Genomic DNA, 17,809 nt, shown 5'->3' with positions numbered 1-17,809 from the left:
AAGAGGCACTTGTTGCTTTTAAAGAGACTAAAGACTCTTTAGATCAATTTTTACAGTGATATTTCAACATATAATCGTTTTGACCTGCAACTTACCAGATACATATTATATATTGTTCTAAACACTTTGTGGTGTATTTTTGTGGTGCAAGGGTCCTTGCTTGGAAAGGGGGTAATCTGCTTGCCAACCAAAGACGCATTTCTAACAACATATATACAGGCAGGGCGATTGGCCAGTCCAAAGTACGCATGTGGCCACAGGGCAACGTCCAAGCCCCAACTTGACTCCTGACAATATTGGGCAGGGGCATCATCGAGATGGTAGATAGGCACCTCAGTAGGTGGGGGGGTCCTCTTGGGAAGGGGGCCTTGGGCTTGTGTTTGGGAGGGGGCAGGTCCTTGACCTTTTGTTTTGGGGGCAGAGGAGTGGCCTTGGGATGGGAGGCTGCAGTTCCACTCTTTTGCACCTTAGTGGCAGGAATACTCTTAGGGTGAGGAACAGGAGTCGACTCAGAGCTGGAGGTACTGGGCTGGGGAGGTAGGACTTTTCTCTTACAGGCAGGATGGGGGGTGGGGGAGGGAAGAGGTTGAGGTGGGAAAGGAAAAGCTTCTTAAGGCCAATGGGGCAGGGTGTGGGAGGAGGAATGGAGTGGAGGTAGAGGGAGTGGTTGTTGGAGGAGGAGGTGTGCTGGACTTGGGTGCAGGTGCATGGACAGTGCACGTGTGTGAGGTGGATGGCTGTTGGGTGTCTGAGTGGGAGTGTTTATGTGTCTTTGGAGGGGGCAGAAAGGGTGGGGGAGGACAAATAGGATGTATAGATGTATGTTGAGGTGGTGTCTGCAAGTGAGGTGGGTGTGCTACATGAGGTGGTGGTAGTGGTGATTGCGCATGTGGAGTGTGGGGTGCATGTCTGCGGGTCTGCTGTTGTGGTGACTGTGGGCAAGGCTGTACTGGTGGCAGGATCTAGGACTGTTGATGCAGTGCATGCAGGCTGAGTGTTGATGTGACTTTGAGGGAGGAGGAGGATGGGGAGACAGTGGATGCAGTGGCTGTTGATGTGTGTGCATCTGTTTGTTTGCTGCGTGTGTGCTTGTGGACTGAAGTGTGCTGCCTATGTTTGTCAGTGTGAGTCCTGTCTGTTGTTTTGGGTGCATGCTTGTCAGAATATGTGCATGGGATGGGTTGGGAGAGAAGAGACATGGACTGGGAAGAGGTAGTTGGACGGTGGACTGAAGAAACAGGGACACTGGTTGACACCACAGAGAAGGCCAGAGCCTGAAATGATCTCTGTAGGGCTGCCAAGCCACTGTGAATGCCCTCCAGGTAGGCATTGCATTGATGCATTTGGGATGCCAGCACCTGGATGAAATTTACTATAGTTGACAGCTCTGCAGAGATGGATCTCAGGAGGTCAATAGCCTCCTCAATGAGTGCAGCAGGGCTGACTGTGGAAGGGCCTGAGGTGCCTAGGGTAAAGTAGAAGCTCACCCTCAGGGGTGAGAGGGCACAGGCAACTGGGTGGGGAACTACTGGGAGGGCGGCGCTGGTACAGGAGTGGTGGAGGATCTTCTAGCTGGGCAGGTCCCAGGGGTTCCGCTACCACCAGGGAGCTTCCATAGGAGGAGGTATCACAGTCAATTGTATCAGCTCCAGTGTTCCCCGTGGTGCTCCATTTACTCTCCATCCCATTGGTCCCCTCGACGTTGGTGGACTCTGCCTCCTGGGTCCCGTGAGCTGCAGCTCCCTCACTCACGGTGCCCGAGATGCTTCGCCAGATGATGCTAATGCATACATGGACAGGTTGACAAAAGGAGAGGGGGGAGAAAGAGAGGGAGCACAGGGACAATCAAAGCACCAACAGCACAGATGACATACACATCACAATCACTTTCCAGGACTAACAGTACACAGGATAGACCATAGTGACAAACCATTGCCTAGGTACTTCAGCAGGAAGGAACACAAACACTACCATCTGCACACCTACTGGGACCAACTAAGCCCTGTCTGACATGGCATGCTAGCTTCCTAGCAATACCAAATTATGGATACCACCCTACATAACTGAGCAGGTCCACACAGAAATGGGCAGACAGGCATATTGGGACATGCACTGAGTAGAACGTTGCTCCCAAATCCCATCCCATGCCAGGCACCAAAAAAGTGAATGCCACACACACTGTACTCACCTCCTTTGGGCTGCTGTGCTACCCTCAAGCATCCATCCAACTCAAGATTGGCCACCGCCAGTATGCGGGCCATTAGCGGGGTCAAGCTTTGACGGGCACCCCTCCCTCATTGGGAGGCCGTCCCCAGCTGGGCCTCTGTAGTCTTCCGGGCCCAGTGTCTCAGGTCCTCCCACCGTTTCCTGCAGTGGGTGCTCTTCTGGCTGTGGACCCCAGGGTCCGCATGTCCTTGGTGATGGCACACCACAACCCCTTCTTCTAATTAGCTCTGACCTGCAGAGGAAACACAGACAGAGGGACACAATGAACTAGGCAATCCAGCCTGTCAAACAAATGGCTCACATACTGCATTTGTCCCTAATCAAGCACACATATGACCCTTACCTCTGCATTCACATTACTCGCAGCCTTCCCCCCCAAATGACACACTGCTAGCACACACATACATCTACATGCAGCCATGTCGCATGCAACGTACCCATTATGTACTCACCTGTTGGTGTGGAGGCCCATAAAACTGCTCATACAGGGGTAGGACCCCATCCACGAGCCTCCCCAACTCATCCGACGTAAAGGCTGGGGCCCTTTCCCCTGTAGCACGGGCCATGACAGGTTCCAGACACAGGTCACAGCAGCACACACAATGGATATGTCATCCAGTTGAAAGTCAGGAATCAAGTGAAGGGGTAGAAAGAAATTGGCGGTCACGTCTGCAGCGGTGAACACCATCAATGCCAGCATTGATCATCATTGGTTCCTGGACTCCTACTATACCACTTATATCATATAGCACAATATCATAAGATTCACAATACTGAGAGTTACTAAAAATAAAGGTACTTTATTTTAGTAACAATGTGCCACAAATATCTCAGTGGATATACTCCCTTAGGAGGCAAGTAAAATAAATAAAAATATACACACAAACCAAAATCCGGTAAGTAAGCAGTTATAAAAGCAGTACAAACACTGTAGATTACAATAGATTGCAATAGGCCTAGGGGAACACAAACCATGTACTAAGAAAATGGAATGTCAACCACTTGGGGACCCCAGGGCTAGTGTAGTGTGTAGAGGGTCGCTGGGAGTGTAAGGAAACACTAAGGGTGTCCAAAATACCCCACCCCATGACCATGAAAAGTAGGAGTAATTTACCCTACTTCCCCAGAAACACACTAAGGTTGTGATAGGAGATTCTGCAAAGACCACAACTGACTGCAAAGCACTGAAGATGTATTCCTGGACCTGAGGACCTGTAAAGGAAGGGGACCAAGTCCAAGAGTCACAAAAGTGTCCAGGGGGGGCAGGAGCCCACTAAGCCCCGGATGAAGGTGCAAAATGGCTGCCTCTGGGTGGAAGAAGCTGAAGATTCTGCAACAACAGAAGATGGCAGGAACTTCTTTCCACAGATTATGTCCCACGGCGTGCTGGAGGAAGCAGAGTTTTTTCTATGCAGAAAGACTGCAAACAAGCCTTGCTAGCTGCAAAGGTCAGAGTTGAAAGAAAAGGGTGCTGCCCAGGCCGAGGAAGGACCAGGAAATATCCACTTGGAAGATGAGACAGAGGGGGCGCTCAGCAACACAGAGAGCCCATACAGAAGCAGGCAGCACCCGCAGAAGTACTTGAACACAGGTTCAAAAAAACTGAGCATGCCGTTCGTCTCAACACTACAAAAGAAGCCGGTGGTCAACTCAGCAAGTTGAGCAATGCAGGATGGAGTGCTGGGGACCTAGGCTGGGCTGTGCTGTGCACGAAGGATTCCTTGCAAAAGTGCATAGAAGCCCTAGCAGCTGCAGTTTATGCAGTACACAGGATTACTGTCTGGCATGGGGAGGCAAGGACTTACCACCACCAAATTTGGACATATGAACCACTGAAATGTAGGGGTCCTGTGTTCCAGGGACCATGCTCGTCATGATGAGAGGAGACCCAGTGGACAGGTGAAGCAGAAGTTTGGTGCCTGTGTTAACAGGGGGAAGATTCCGTCGACCCACAGGAGATTTCTTCTTGGCTTCCAGTGCAGGGTGAAAGCAGACAGCCCCTAGAGCATGCACCACCAGGAAACAGTCAAGAAAGCCGGCAGGATTAGGCGCTACAATGTCGCTTGTAGTCTTCTTGCTACTTTGTTGCAGTTTTTCAGGCGTCCTCGAGCAGTCAGTGGTCGATCCTTGGCAGAAGTTGAAGAGGGATTTGTAGAGGAACTCTGGTGAGCTCTTGCATTCGTTATCTGAAGAGAACCCCACAGGCGAGACCCTAAATGGCCGTCAGAGGAGGATTGTCCACCTAGTCAGGTAAGCACCTATCTGGAGGGGTCTCTGATGTCACCTGCTGGCACTGGCCACTCAGAGGCCTCCATTGTGCCCTCACACCTCTGGATTCAAGATGGCAGAGGTCTGTGACACACTGGAGGAGCTCTGGGCACCACTCCTGGGGTTGTGATGGACAGGGGAGTGGTTACTACCCTTTCCTTTGTCCAGTTTCGCACCAGAGCAGGGGCTGGGGGATCCCTGAAATGGTGTAGACTGGCTTATGCAAGGAGGGCACCATCTGTGCCCTGCAAAGTATTTCCAGAGGCTGGGGGAGGCTACTCCTCCCCAGCCCTTAACACCTATTTTCAAAGTGAGAGGGTGTAACACCCTCTCGCAGAGGAAATTCTTAGTTCTGCCTTCCTGGGACTGGGCTGCCCAGATCCCCGGAGGGCAGAAGCCTGTCCGTGGGTTGGCAGCAGTGGTAGCTGCAGTGGCGCCCCGGGTATGCATGGGATTGGCACCCCAATACCAGATTTGGCATGGGGGGACAATTCCATGATCTTAGACATGTTACATGGCCATATTTGGAGTTATCATTGTGAAGCTACATATAGGCATTGACCTATATGTAGTGCATGCGTGTAATGGTGTCCCGGCACTCACAAAGTCTGGGGACATTGCCCTGAACTATGTGGGGGCACCTTGGCAGGGTGCCCTCACACTTAGTAACTTTGCACCTAACCTTCACCAAGTGAGGGTTAGACATATAAGTGACTTATAAGTTACTTAAGTGCAGTGTACAATGGCTGTGAAATAACGTGGACATTATTTCACTCAGGCTCCAGTCGCAGTCCTGTGTAAGAATTGACTGAGCTCCCTATGGGTGGCAAAAGAAATGCTGCAGCCCATAGGGATCTCCTGGAACCCCAATACCCTGGTACCTAGGTACCATATACTAGGGAATTATAAGGGTGTTCCAGTGTGCCAATTAGAATTGGTAAAAATGGTCACTAGCCTATAGTGATAATTTTTAAAGACAGAGAGATCATAAGCACTGAGGTTCTGATTAGCAGAGCCTCAGTGACACAGGGGATCATTCTGAGCTTGGCGGGCGGCGGGAGCCGCCCGGCAAGCGGGAACCGCCAGAATACCGCTGCGCGGTCAAAAGACCGCCGCGGTTATTCTGAGTTTCCCGCTAGGCGGGTGGGTGACCGCCAGAAGGCCGCCCGCCCGCCCAGCGGGAAACCCCTTCCCACGAGGATGCCGGCTCCGAATGGAGCCGGCGGAGTGGGAAGGGTGCGACGGGTGTAGTTGCACCCGTCGCGATCTTCAGTGTCTGCTATGCAGACACTGAAAATCTTAGTGGGGCCCTGTTAGGGGGCCCCATGACACCCGTTACCGCCATCCTTCACCGCCAGGAACAGGATGGCGGTAAGGGGGTCGGAATCCCCATGGCAGCGCTGCAAGCAGCGCCGCCGTGGAGGATTCCCTAGGGCAGCGGGAAACCGGCGGGACACCGCCGGTTTCCTGTTTCTGACCGCGGCTGTACCGCCGCGGTCAGAATGCCCATGGGAGAACCGCCAGCCTGTTGGCGGTGCTCCCATCAGACGACCGCCAGGGTTAGAATGACCCCCACAGTTAGGCACTACACAGGGATACACTTGCATGCCACAACCTATGGACACTGGGGTCCTGGCTAGCAGGGTCCCAGTGAGACATATAAAACACACTGACAAATAGGGTTTTCACTATGAGCACCTGTGTCCTGGCTAGCAGGATCCCAGTGAGACAGTAAAAACACCCTGACATGTACTCACAAACAGGCCAAAAGTGGGGGTAACAATGCTAGAAAGATGCTACCTTCCTACAGCGCGTGTATGGATAGTTGCGGTGTGTGTGTGCAGTTGTCTCTTGGATTGGCGTGGCAAGGTGTAGCTGTCTTTTTGTGTTTGTAAATGTTTGTGTGTGACTTGGGGGGGGGTTTATGGTGGTGTTGGTGAGTGCGTGGAGTGTGTTCATTTGTGTCAGGTGTGGTTTTTTTGTTCTGGCCAATGTTGTCTTATTTTGTTTTTGGGAGGCCATTTCATCCGTGGCAGTGTGCACCGCCAATTGTTTACCGCCGTTGTCCGCTGTGGTGATTCTTGGGTCATTATTTGGAGGGCGTTGTTTTGGTGGTGTAACGGTATGGGTGCTAGTTCTGACAGTTTATCGCGTTCATTGGGACTGGCAGATTTGTGGTTGTGACAGGTTTCTGTTTGTTTGGTGTTTGTGTGTCATTATCTGGCGTACAGATGTTTGCCTCCGCGGTGGTATGTTGGCAGCCGTCACTGCGGCAGTATTCAGAATTTACTGCCAATAACATAATGTAGGGCCTTTATGTATTATTAAATTTGAAATATTAAGAAAGTTCTCTGTTTTTGACAATCTTGAGGGATTCTTGCAAGACACCTATAAGACACCCAGGAGAGGGAAGACATCCCAAGGAAGGGTTGTGGTTGGTTCATATGGATCTGCAGCAAATAAACCATCCTTCCTTGCTGCTTCATTTGCCTATTTGATTTTCCTGTGGTTACACATTTTTGGCTTGCTCTCTGACTTTGCTGATTCTCAGTGACCAGATGTCATCCTCAGATTCAGATGAGAACCCTATTCCTGCAACACAGCCACCTCAGCTACAGAAGAGGTCATAGGTTTGGCAATGTCTTGAAATGAGGCCTGGTTTGAGAAAGTATCTGCCAATATATGATTTGCAAATATCCAAAAAAGAGTTCAGTAGGGGCAGCTTGAACATGCTATATAGCATGAGTTCTACTGGAATGTGGCAACATTTGAGGGCTGTGCAACCTCAACACCTTGCTCAGACTGAGTTAGTCCATACTGAAGAGCTTGGTAACTCAACAGGGGCAGCCACATCTTTTTAACCTGGTGACACTGTGCCTGCCCAGGTACTCAAATATCAAGCAGATAACAACCCTGCCTACCTGAACAAAGCCCTTCATTGGTGGTTATGCAAAGAGATATTTTTTTCTTCTGAAACAAGCAAGGCTGAACATGACAGGGTTGTCCAGAATCATAAACGTCCACCTAGGCAGTCGTTTTTATTAACCTGTTTTTCCTAGTTTTTTCTCCTTTTTGTTATGAAGGAGATGTTACTTTTTTGATTTACTCCCAATGTCTTGTTTTGTTGTAACTTTTTAAATAAATACAAAAAAAGTTATAATGCACAAAAATACAGTTGTTCAAAAATGTTAACTGAAAAATCTATTTTTTGAGACATTCTTTCATTATGTATGATTGTACTATGCTCCCCTTTTTTTCTTCCTAATAACTCTCAATAGACACTTACAAGAGCGAAGCGGGCACTCCTCTGCATCCACTGTGAAAGGAGAATGTTTGCAGCTTTATGCTAATAAGCATCATGCAAAAGCATACTTTTATAATGGAATTAGAATTTTCACTGAACATATCCTGTTGTAATAGGTACAATTTATATGCACCAGATTTTCGCTACTCATCCACTTTGTTTTCTTGCAGTCCCTCAGACTCTTGTGAGATCGTAAAGACACTTTAGAGGAAAATGTAGTTGTCCCTTATAATCCCCACTATTAGACTATGGGAAAAGAATGGCCTCTCCTCTAAGACATTGCATGAAGATAACTAGTGTGTAGAGTAGTGTGTAAAAAGACACTGCCTGTCCATTTACACCTTTCCCAGGCTCAGTAGTATGCATAGTAAGGTGGGAATGGTACTCACCTCACATGTAAGACCTCATTATTCCATACTAAGTATAACAAGTACTAACCTGTGTCATGACATCTCTTCCAGGGAAATAACCATATTTATTAGTATGTGACAATGCAGTTCCCTGTTCACTAACAGCTCACCCCAGCATGACAGAGTATGTAGGAAAACATTGTTTTCTGCACTAACACCTATCTCCAGGACAACTTGGACTCACAAAACAGTGTAGTGAAGCAGTGGCTTCTGGCCTCTCACTTCTCCTTAGAACAACACTAATATGCAGTGCTGTTTGGAAAGGGAGTCATCTCTCTGCTAACACCTCTTACCAGTGTAACGGGTGGATACACGAGGGATTGAGAAAAATGCAGCTTTCAACTCATATCTTTCCTCAAGCTGACAGGTATGCACAGTAGATTTTGGGGAGAAACTGCTCTGTTACCTGACAAGTCTTGCATGATAACTCTGCATTGTATAATGTGTAGAAAGACTGGACTCTATTCTGTGAAGTGCCTTGTGCATAATACTTGTGCAAATTACGATGTGAAAGTAAAGTATGGGTTGCAATTACATTTATACTTAAAACTATGGACCTCATTATGAATTTTGCGATCGGATGAGCCGACCGCTAAACTTGCGGGGAGGACACTGCTGTTATGCCGGCAGCACCCCCCTATTGTATTGCAATGTTCCCATCAGGCTGACTGGCGAATATTGTATTACGATGTTCTGACAGGCTGACTGGTGGGAACATTGTGATGGTATTGCTCTTGGCTCCCGTAAGAGAGCCGAGGCCAATACTGTAGTACAACAGTACCCTGGGAATGACAGACATTCAAGGGTTCAACCACTGTGGATGAATAAGAGATGGAGACATCCCCTGTGTACAGACCCCTGGTGGGCTTGGCAACAATGGAGGACAGGCACATTATCCTTACTTACAGACTTGATAGGGCCACAATCCAAGAGCTGTGTGCCCCATTGGAGCCAGATCTTATTTTTGCTATACATCACCCCACTGGGATCCCCCCTCTTGTGCAAGTCCTATCAGTGCTCCATTTCTGGCAAGTTGCTCCTTCCAAGCGACAGTGGCCATGGCAGCAGGGATGTCAAAGCCTATGTTCTCAAATATGCTGAGCACAGTGTTGTCTGTCCTGATGAAACACATGCGCAGCTACATCGTTTTACCCCCGGTGGAGGATTTGACCAAAGTGAAGGCTGACTTCTATGCACTGGGACATATCCCCAACATAATTGCTGGTATTGATGGAACACATATTGCCTTTGTCCCCTCCAGAGAAAAGAACAGGTGTACAGAAATCGAAAGAGCTAACACTCTATGAATGTGCAGATAGTGTGCCTGGCGGACCAGTACATCTCCCATGTGAATGCTATGTATCCTGGGTCTGTGAATGATGCCTTTAACCTGAGGAATAGCAGCATCCCATATGTAATGGCTCAACTCCAGAGGCACAGGGTGTGGCTAATAGGTGAGCCCATGCTCCCCACCTAGTGTCTGTTGAAATATGGGTGTGGTGTTGGCCCTATGGGTGAGTGTCTGGCTAACAGGTATCCCTCGATATTTACAGGTGACTCTGGTTACCCCAACCTCCCATGACTACTGACCCCAGTGAGGAATCCCAGGACAAGGGCAGATGAACGTGACAATGAGGCACATAGGTGAACAAGGAGAATCATTGAGTACACCTTTGGCCTCCTGAAGGCCAGCTTCAGGTGCTTCCATCTAACTGGTGGATCCCTCTGCTACTCACCCAAGAAGGTCTGCCAGATCATTGTTGTCTGTTGCATGTTGCACAACCTGGCCTTGAGACTCCAGGTGCCTTTTCTGCAGGAGGAGGAGGCTGGAGATGGTCGTGTGACAGCGGTGGAGCCTGTGGACAGTGACGAAGAGGAGGCAGAGAAAGAGGATGTGGACAACAGAACAACTATAATACAACAGTACTTTCAGTGACATACAGGTAAGACACTGTAACCTCACCTTCCATTGCTGCTTTGTGACGTGATTTTTCTCTGGCTGGCTGCTGTTGACACTACAAGGGCCACTTATTGTAACCTTTCACATGTCTATTTGCAGACATTTGAGCCCTCCTGTGGCTCCTGGTGTATTGACTGCAGCACATTACAGGTCATAAGTATGTATACAGCACTGTACAGTCTATTTGCAATGTTTAATGAGTGTTAAAAAACTACAGCCTTAAATCAAATGACATACTCCATACTTGTTTTTTCCAAGGGTGTTTATTTCAGTGCTGAGAAGTAAATGGGGATGTGCAATTGGCCTGGGTGATGGTGGAGAGTCCAGGATAGGGTCCAGTCTATTTGTATCACAGGTGCATTATCCAAGGGGGCATAGGAAGAGGAGCAATGGCAGTTCAAGGTGGACAGGGTGACAGAGTGGGACACAAGGGTGACAATCAGGAGAGTCTTATTTCATGGCGGGGTTCTTGGCAATGTTCTCTGGCTTCTGCCTGGATCACAGGGCCGTTTGCGGGGTGGTTCTCCTTCTGCAGGGGAAGGGATGCTGTTGGCCTGTTGTTCCTGTAGCGGGGCCTCCTTTCCACTAGCGTCAGCGGAGGTGGAAGGCTGTTCATCAGTGTGGCTAGTGTCAGGGGCCCGTTGGTGTGCCACTGCCTCCCTCATGGTGTTGCCCATGTCAGCCAGCACCCCTGCAATGGTGGCCAGGGTGGTGTGGATGTCCCTCAGGTCCTCCCTGATCCCCAGGTACTGTCCCTCCTGCAGCCACTGGGTCTCCTGCAACTTTGTCAGTATCTGGCCCATGGTCTCCTGGGAATGGTGGTATTCTCCCAGGATGTTGGTGAGTGCCTCATGAAGAGTCGGCTCCCTGGGCCTGTACTCCCCCTGTGGCACAGCAGTCCTCCCAGCTTCCCTTTTGTCCTGTGCTCTGTCCTGTGAACCGTTTGCCCACTTCCACTGACCCCAGGTCCCTGATTTTCCTCTGTTTGTGGGGTTGCCTAGGGTCCCTGTAGTGGTGGACACACTACTGATTGACGTGTCTTGGGGACAGTGGTATGGGCCCGAAGGGTGGTGGCTGTGCTGGTGTTTCCTTAGGGGGAAGGCTCTGTGGAGATAGGGACTGTACCTGGGTAACCGAATATCCAGATGTCCCTGATGGGCCAGGTTGGTCATCCTGATCCAGGCGTGCAGAGCTGCTGTCATCACTGTGGGCCTCTTCTGGGGGGGAACTGGATGTTGCTGGCACCTCCTCTCCGGTGATGTTGTGTGGGGGTCCTGTAGGGATGTAAATGCAGTGTTATTGTTTCTGCATGTGCCATCTTGTGCATGGGTGTGTGTTGCCTTCTGAGGTTGTTATTGCCCTGGAAGCTTAGCCTTGAATGAGTGGTGATTTGGTGGGCTAGGTGATTGTCTCAAGTGTGCATGCTTTGATGATGGGTGTCCATATAGGTCTGTGATGGGTGTCCATGCATTGGTGTTGGATGTAGGGCTTGGTTGTGGGAGGGGTGGGTTGTGATGGTGGGGTGTGTGAGGTAATAGACTGAATGGGAGTGAGGGTGAGGGTGGGGGTATGTAATGGCATGCAGGAAGGGGGGTAGAATGTAGTAAAGATTTGACATACTAGAGTCCAGTCCTCCTGCTACTCCTGACAGGCCCTTTGGATACATGATTGCCAAGACTTGCTCCTCCCATGTTGTTAGTTGTGGGGGAGGAGGTGGGGGTCCACCCCCAGTCCTCTGTACAGCGTTCTGGTGTCTTGCAACCACGGAATGCACCTTCCCCCGTAGGACATTCCACCTCTTCCTGATGTCATCCCTTGTTCTGGGCTGCTGTCCCACGGCGTTCACCCTGTCCATGACTCTGAATAGTTGTGGCTCTACCCGGATGATTTCCTCCACCATGACCCTTAGCTCCTCCTCAGAGAACCTGTGGTGTCTTTGTGGTGCCATGGGTGTAGTGTGTGTGGTGTGTGTGACTGTGTGTTGGGTGATGTGTTGGGGTGTGTGCTGTGAGGAGCGTGAATGGTTTATGGGTGATGGTGTTCTGTGACTCTGGTTCTGTGGGTTCTCCTCCCGTGTCTCTCTCTCTGTTGTAAGTTGTTTGTAGTCGTAAAGCGTTGTGGGTAATGTAGGTGTGTGTTTTATAGTGGTGTTGGTGTGTGGGTTTGTTGTGTGAATGGGTGTCAGGTGTGTGTTATTTAAATTGACCAATGTAATGGTGTTTTGTTTCAGTGTGTGAATTTTGTTCCGCCAATGGTTTACTACGGTTGAATGTCCGCCGCAGTGACTGGTGGATTATAATGCTGTGGGTGTATGTCTGTTGGCATAATGGTGTGGGTTTTGGTACTGCCATTTTATCACTGGCCTTTGGTCTGGCGGACTTGTGTGTGTGTCTGTATAGTGGCAGATTTCTATGTGTGGGTCACAATACGAGTGGCGGTATACCGCCGCGGTCGCAGTATGTTGCCGGTATTCAGCATGGCAGTAAGCGGCGCTTACCACCAATGTCACAATGAGGGCCTCAGTGTTACCAAAAAAAAGGTACTTCATTTTAGTGACACAAGGCCAAAAATATGTTAGAGACAATACTCCTTCTGGAGGTAAGTATTATATACAACATATACACTAGAGAGCAAAATCAGGTAAGTAAATAGTCAGAGAATAGTGCAAACTGTAGAAAATACAATAGAATGCAACATGATGCAATAGGCCTAGGAGCAACACAAGCCATATACTAAGAAAGTGGAGTTTGAATCACAAATTCCCCCTAGGCAAGTGTAGTGGGTAGAGGGGTGCTGGGAGTGTAAGAAAACCACAAAGATGAGTAAAATACCCCACCCCAGAGCCCAGGAACGTAGAAGTAAAGTTCTGCAAGTTTCCTCAGGAGTCTGATAAGAGTTATTGCAAGAACCAAGCAAGATTGCAGGCATCAAATGGTAGATTCCTGGACCTGAAGACTTGTGAAGAGAAGAGACCAAGTTCAGAAGTCCCAGAAGATTCCAGGAAGGACAGGAGCCCCTGCCAACCTAGTAGATGGTGAAAAAGAGGATTCTTCTTTTAGAAGAAGTCTGCAGAAGAGCACCAAAGAGGATGGCTGCGGGTTCCTGCATGATGCAGGAGATGTCCCACATGGAGATGTTGGATGCAGGCAAGTTGCAGCACTGGATTCATCCTACAAGCCTTGGTTCAAGAAAGGTTTTGGTTTGCGTCAAAATGGCGCTGCCTGGACCCGGAAGGGTCCTGGGGCCTCAACTCCAACTGAGGAGGCAGAGGGGGCTCCCAACACTTGAGGGAACCCACAGATGTCCAGGCAGCACCCACGGGAGTCCCATGACATGGGGACAAAGAAGGTGCAAATTGCAGTTGCTGCAGCACTACAAAAGAAGGTCCCACGCCGCCAGAGAACAACTCAGCAAAGTTGTGCATCACAGGATGGAGTGCTGGGGACCTGGGCCACGCTGTGCATCAAGGATTCTTGCAAATAGTGCACAGAGGAGTTAGGAGCTTGAGATGACGTGGTGCACAGTGATAAAGTCGCAAACCGGGAAGGCAAGCTCTTACCGCTGCCAAATTTGGACAGCTGGACCTTAGGACAGTCTAGGTCGAAGGGGTCCACCACTAGTGTTCCAGGGAGCACTCTCGTCACCAGGAGAGGAGTCCCAGAGAACTGGTCCTCGTCTTAGAAGGTGCCTGCTGGAGCAGGGAAGTGACTCCATCACTCCACAGGAGATTCCTTCAGTTCTTCTGGAGCAGGGCGAAGGCAGGGAGTCCTCAGAGCGTGCACACCTTGGAAACTGTTTCAGTTGTTGGCTGGGTCTGAAGTTGCAGGGTCACAGTAACCTTTCAGGATACTTTGTTGTGGTTCCTGGAGCAGTCTGCGGTTGAGCCGACGGACAGAAGCGGAAGCAGATGTAGCAGAGGATTCCTGGAGGAAACGTGCAAGCTGAATCTGAACAGGAACCCACAGGAGAGACCCTAAATAGCCCTGAGAGGGGGATTGACTACCTAACCAGATATGCACCTATCAATAGGGGTCCCTGATGTCACCTGATGGCACTGGAAACCAAGATGGCTAACACCAGGGACACACCGGAGGAGCTCTGGACACCACCCCTGTTTGGTCACCCCCTTTCCTTTGTCCAGTTTCACGCCAGAGCAGGGACTGTGGGTCCCTTAAACAGTGTAGACTGGCTTATGCAAGGAAGGCACTATCTGTGTCCTTTAAAGCATTTCCAGAGGCTCTGGGAGGCCTGTAGCACGTTTTTCCTAAGGGAGAGGAACACCCTCCTCCCAAAGGAAATGCTTTGTTCTGCCTTCTTGGGACTGAGCTGCTTAGACCCCAGGAGAGCAGAGCCCTGTCTGCGAGGTGGCAGCAGCTGTGGCTGCAGTGCAAGCCTCAGAGAGCTAGTTTGGAAGTACTGGGGGTCCATCGATGAGCCCCCAGGATGCATGTGATTGGCCCCCATACCAGATTTGGAATAGGGGCAATTCCATGATCTTAGACACCTTAGATGGCCATATTCAGAGTTACCATTGTGAAGCTACATACAGTATAGGTATTGACCTATATGTAGTGCAGGCATGTAATGATATTCCCAAACTCAAGAAGTCTGGGGAATTGGCCCTGGATAGCTTGTGGACACCTTTGCTAGTGCAAGGGTGCCCTCACACTTAGTAACTTTGCACCAAGCCATCAGTGAATGAAGGTTAGACTTATAGGTGACTTATAAGTTACTTAAGTGCAGTGAAAATGGCTGTTAAATAGTTTGTGCACTATTTCACGCGGGCTGAAGTGGCAGTCCTGTGAAAGGATTTGTATGAGCTCCTTATGGGTGGCAAAAAAATGCTGCAGCCCACAAGGATCTCCTAGAACCCCAATGCCCTGGGTGCCTAGTTACCATATACTAGGGACTTATAATGGGGGTCCCAGTGTGCCAATTCGAATTGGAGTATGAAGTCACTAATTATAGTGACTAATTTGAAAGCCGAGAGAGCATAAGCATTGAAGTTCTGTTTAGCAGAACTTCAGTGACACAGTTAAGCATTACTGACAACACACACATTAGGCCACAAACTATGAGCACTGGGGTCCTGACCAGCAGGATCCCAGTGAGACAGGCAAAACATACTGACAAACAGGTAGAAATCTGGAGTAACATGCCAAGAAAGGTGATACTTTCCTATACAACCAACCCAAATGAGGGACAATAAGGCTAACCTTGCCCAGATGAGTCTTCATTTTCTAAGTTTAAATATTTGGAGAGTCCATCTGCATTGGAGTGGGTACTCCCAGTTCTATGCTCCACTGTAAAGTCCATCCCCTGTAGGGAAATGGACCTCCTCAGTAATTTAGGGTTTTCACCTTTCATCTGTTTTAGCCAAAAGAGAGGTTTGTGGTCTGTTAGAACAATGAAATGAGTCCCAAATAAGTATGGTCTCAACTTCTTCAAGGCCGAGACCACAGCAAAGGCCTCCCTCTCTATGGCAGACCAACGCTTTTCTCTAGGGGTCAACCTCCTACTGATAAAAGCAACAGGTTGATCCTGGCCCTCTGAGTTAAGCTGTGATGACACTGCCCCAACCCCCACTTCAGAAGCATCTGTTTGGACAATTAATTTTTGGGAGCAATTTGGGCTTTTAGGACAGGTGCAGTACCCATAGCCTGCGTAAGATCCTCAGAAGCTTTCTGACAGCTGGCTGTCCACAATACCTTTTTAGGTATTTTTTTCGGAAGTGAGGTCATTAAGAGGGGCAACAATGGAGCCATAGTTCTTAATGAACCTCCTGTAATACCCAGTGAGACCTAAGAAGGCTCTGACCTGGGTCTGAGTAGTAAGGGGAGCCCAGTCTATAATTGTCTGAAACTTCACCTGTAGTGGCTCAATCTATTCTCCACCTACCAGGTGGTACAGATAAACCACTTTCCCCTATCCTATCTGGCACTTTGAAGCCTTGATAGTTTAAGCCTGCCTTTCGCAGGGCCTCCAAAACTGTCCATAGGTGGACCAGGTGGTCATCCCAGGTGGAGCTAAAAAAAGCAATTCATCTAAGTATCCGGCGCTGAAAGCTTCCAAACCTTGGAGGACTACATTCACCAGCCTCTGGAAAGTGGCAGGTGCATTTTTCAAACCAAAGGGTATAACTGTGAATTGGTAATGCCCTCCTATGCTAGAAAATGTAGTTTTTGCTTTAGCATCCGCTGATAACTTGATCTGCCAATACTCTGCAGTCAGATCAAAGGTGCTTAGATACTTGGAAGAAGCCAGTGTATCTGTGAGCTCATCTGCCCTGGGTATAGGGTGAACATCAGTTTTGGTTACAGTAATAAGTCCTCTATAGTCAACACAAAACCGCATTCTCTCTTTCCTTCTTTGCAATGAGGTTTGGGGACAAGCACCACTGGGCTGGCCCAGGGACTATTAGAGGGCTTAATAACTCCTAGGTCTAACATTTTCTGTACCTCAGATTTAATACAGTCTCTGACATGGTCAGGCTGCCTATTAATCTTACTTTTGACAGGCAAACTGTCTCCAGCATCAATTGTATGATCACACCAGGTAGTTGTACCAGGTATGAGGGACAAAAAGTCAGAAAACTGCCCTAGGAAGTTTTTGCAGTCCTCCCTCTGCTCTTCTGTGAGGCAGTCTGCAAGCCCACTCCTTCCACTAAGCCATCGGCTTCAGTATTGGAGAAGACGTCAGGGAGAGGGTTATTTTCTTCCTCCTGCCCCTCATCTGTGACTATGAGTAGGGTTAAATCAGCCCTATCATAGTAAGGTTTAAGGCGGTTGGCATGAAGTACCCTAAGGTGACTTCTGGCAGTGCCAAGGTCTACCAGGGAGGTGACCTCACCTTTCTTCTCCACAATGAGATGGGGTCCACTCCATTTATCCTAGAGTGTTCTTTGGGCCACAGGCTCCAATACCTACACCTTCTGTCCTGGGTGCTATTCTGTCAGGACAGCTTTCTGGTCATGCCATTACTTTTGGAGCTCTTGGCTGGCCTGAAGGTTTTTAGTGGCCTTTTTCATGTACTCAGCCATTCTGAATCTTAGGCCAAGTACATAGTCCACACTATGTTGCTTAGGGGGCTTCAATGATTGTTCCCATACCTTTCACAAGAGCAAGGGGACCCCTAACAGGGTGACCAAAGAGGAGTTCAAAGGGTGTGTAGCCAACTCCTTTCTGGGGTACCTCCCTGTAGGCGAAAAGGAGGCATAGCAAGAGGACATCCCATCTCTTTCTGAGTTTTTCAGAGTCCCATGATCATGCCTTTGAGAATTTTATTAAACCTCTCAACCAACCATTTGTTTGTGGATGAAAAGGGGTGGTGGATTTGTATGTTACACCACACTCCTTCCACATAGCTTTGAGGTATCCAGATATGAAGTTATTAACTCTGTCTGATACAACTTATTTAGGAAAGCCAACCATGGAAAATATACCTAGGAGGGCCTTTGCCACTCCAGGTGCTGTAGTGGTCCTTAAGGGGATAGCTTCTGTATATCTTGTGGCATGGTCCACTACCACAAGGATGAATCTATTGCCAGAAGCTGTTGGAGGGTCAAGGAGGCCAACAGTATTAACCCCTACCTTCTCAAAGGGAACCCCAACCACTGGTAGTGGGATTAAGGGGGTCTTTGGG

This window comes from Pleurodeles waltl, chromosome 2_2 (genome assembly GCF_031143425.1).
Source record: "Pleurodeles waltl isolate 20211129_DDA chromosome 2_2, aPleWal1.hap1.20221129, whole genome shotgun sequence".
NCBI classification, from domain to species: Eukaryota; Metazoa; Chordata; class Amphibia; order Caudata; family Salamandridae; genus Pleurodeles; species Pleurodeles waltl.
This window is presented reverse-complemented; position numbering follows the sequence as displayed.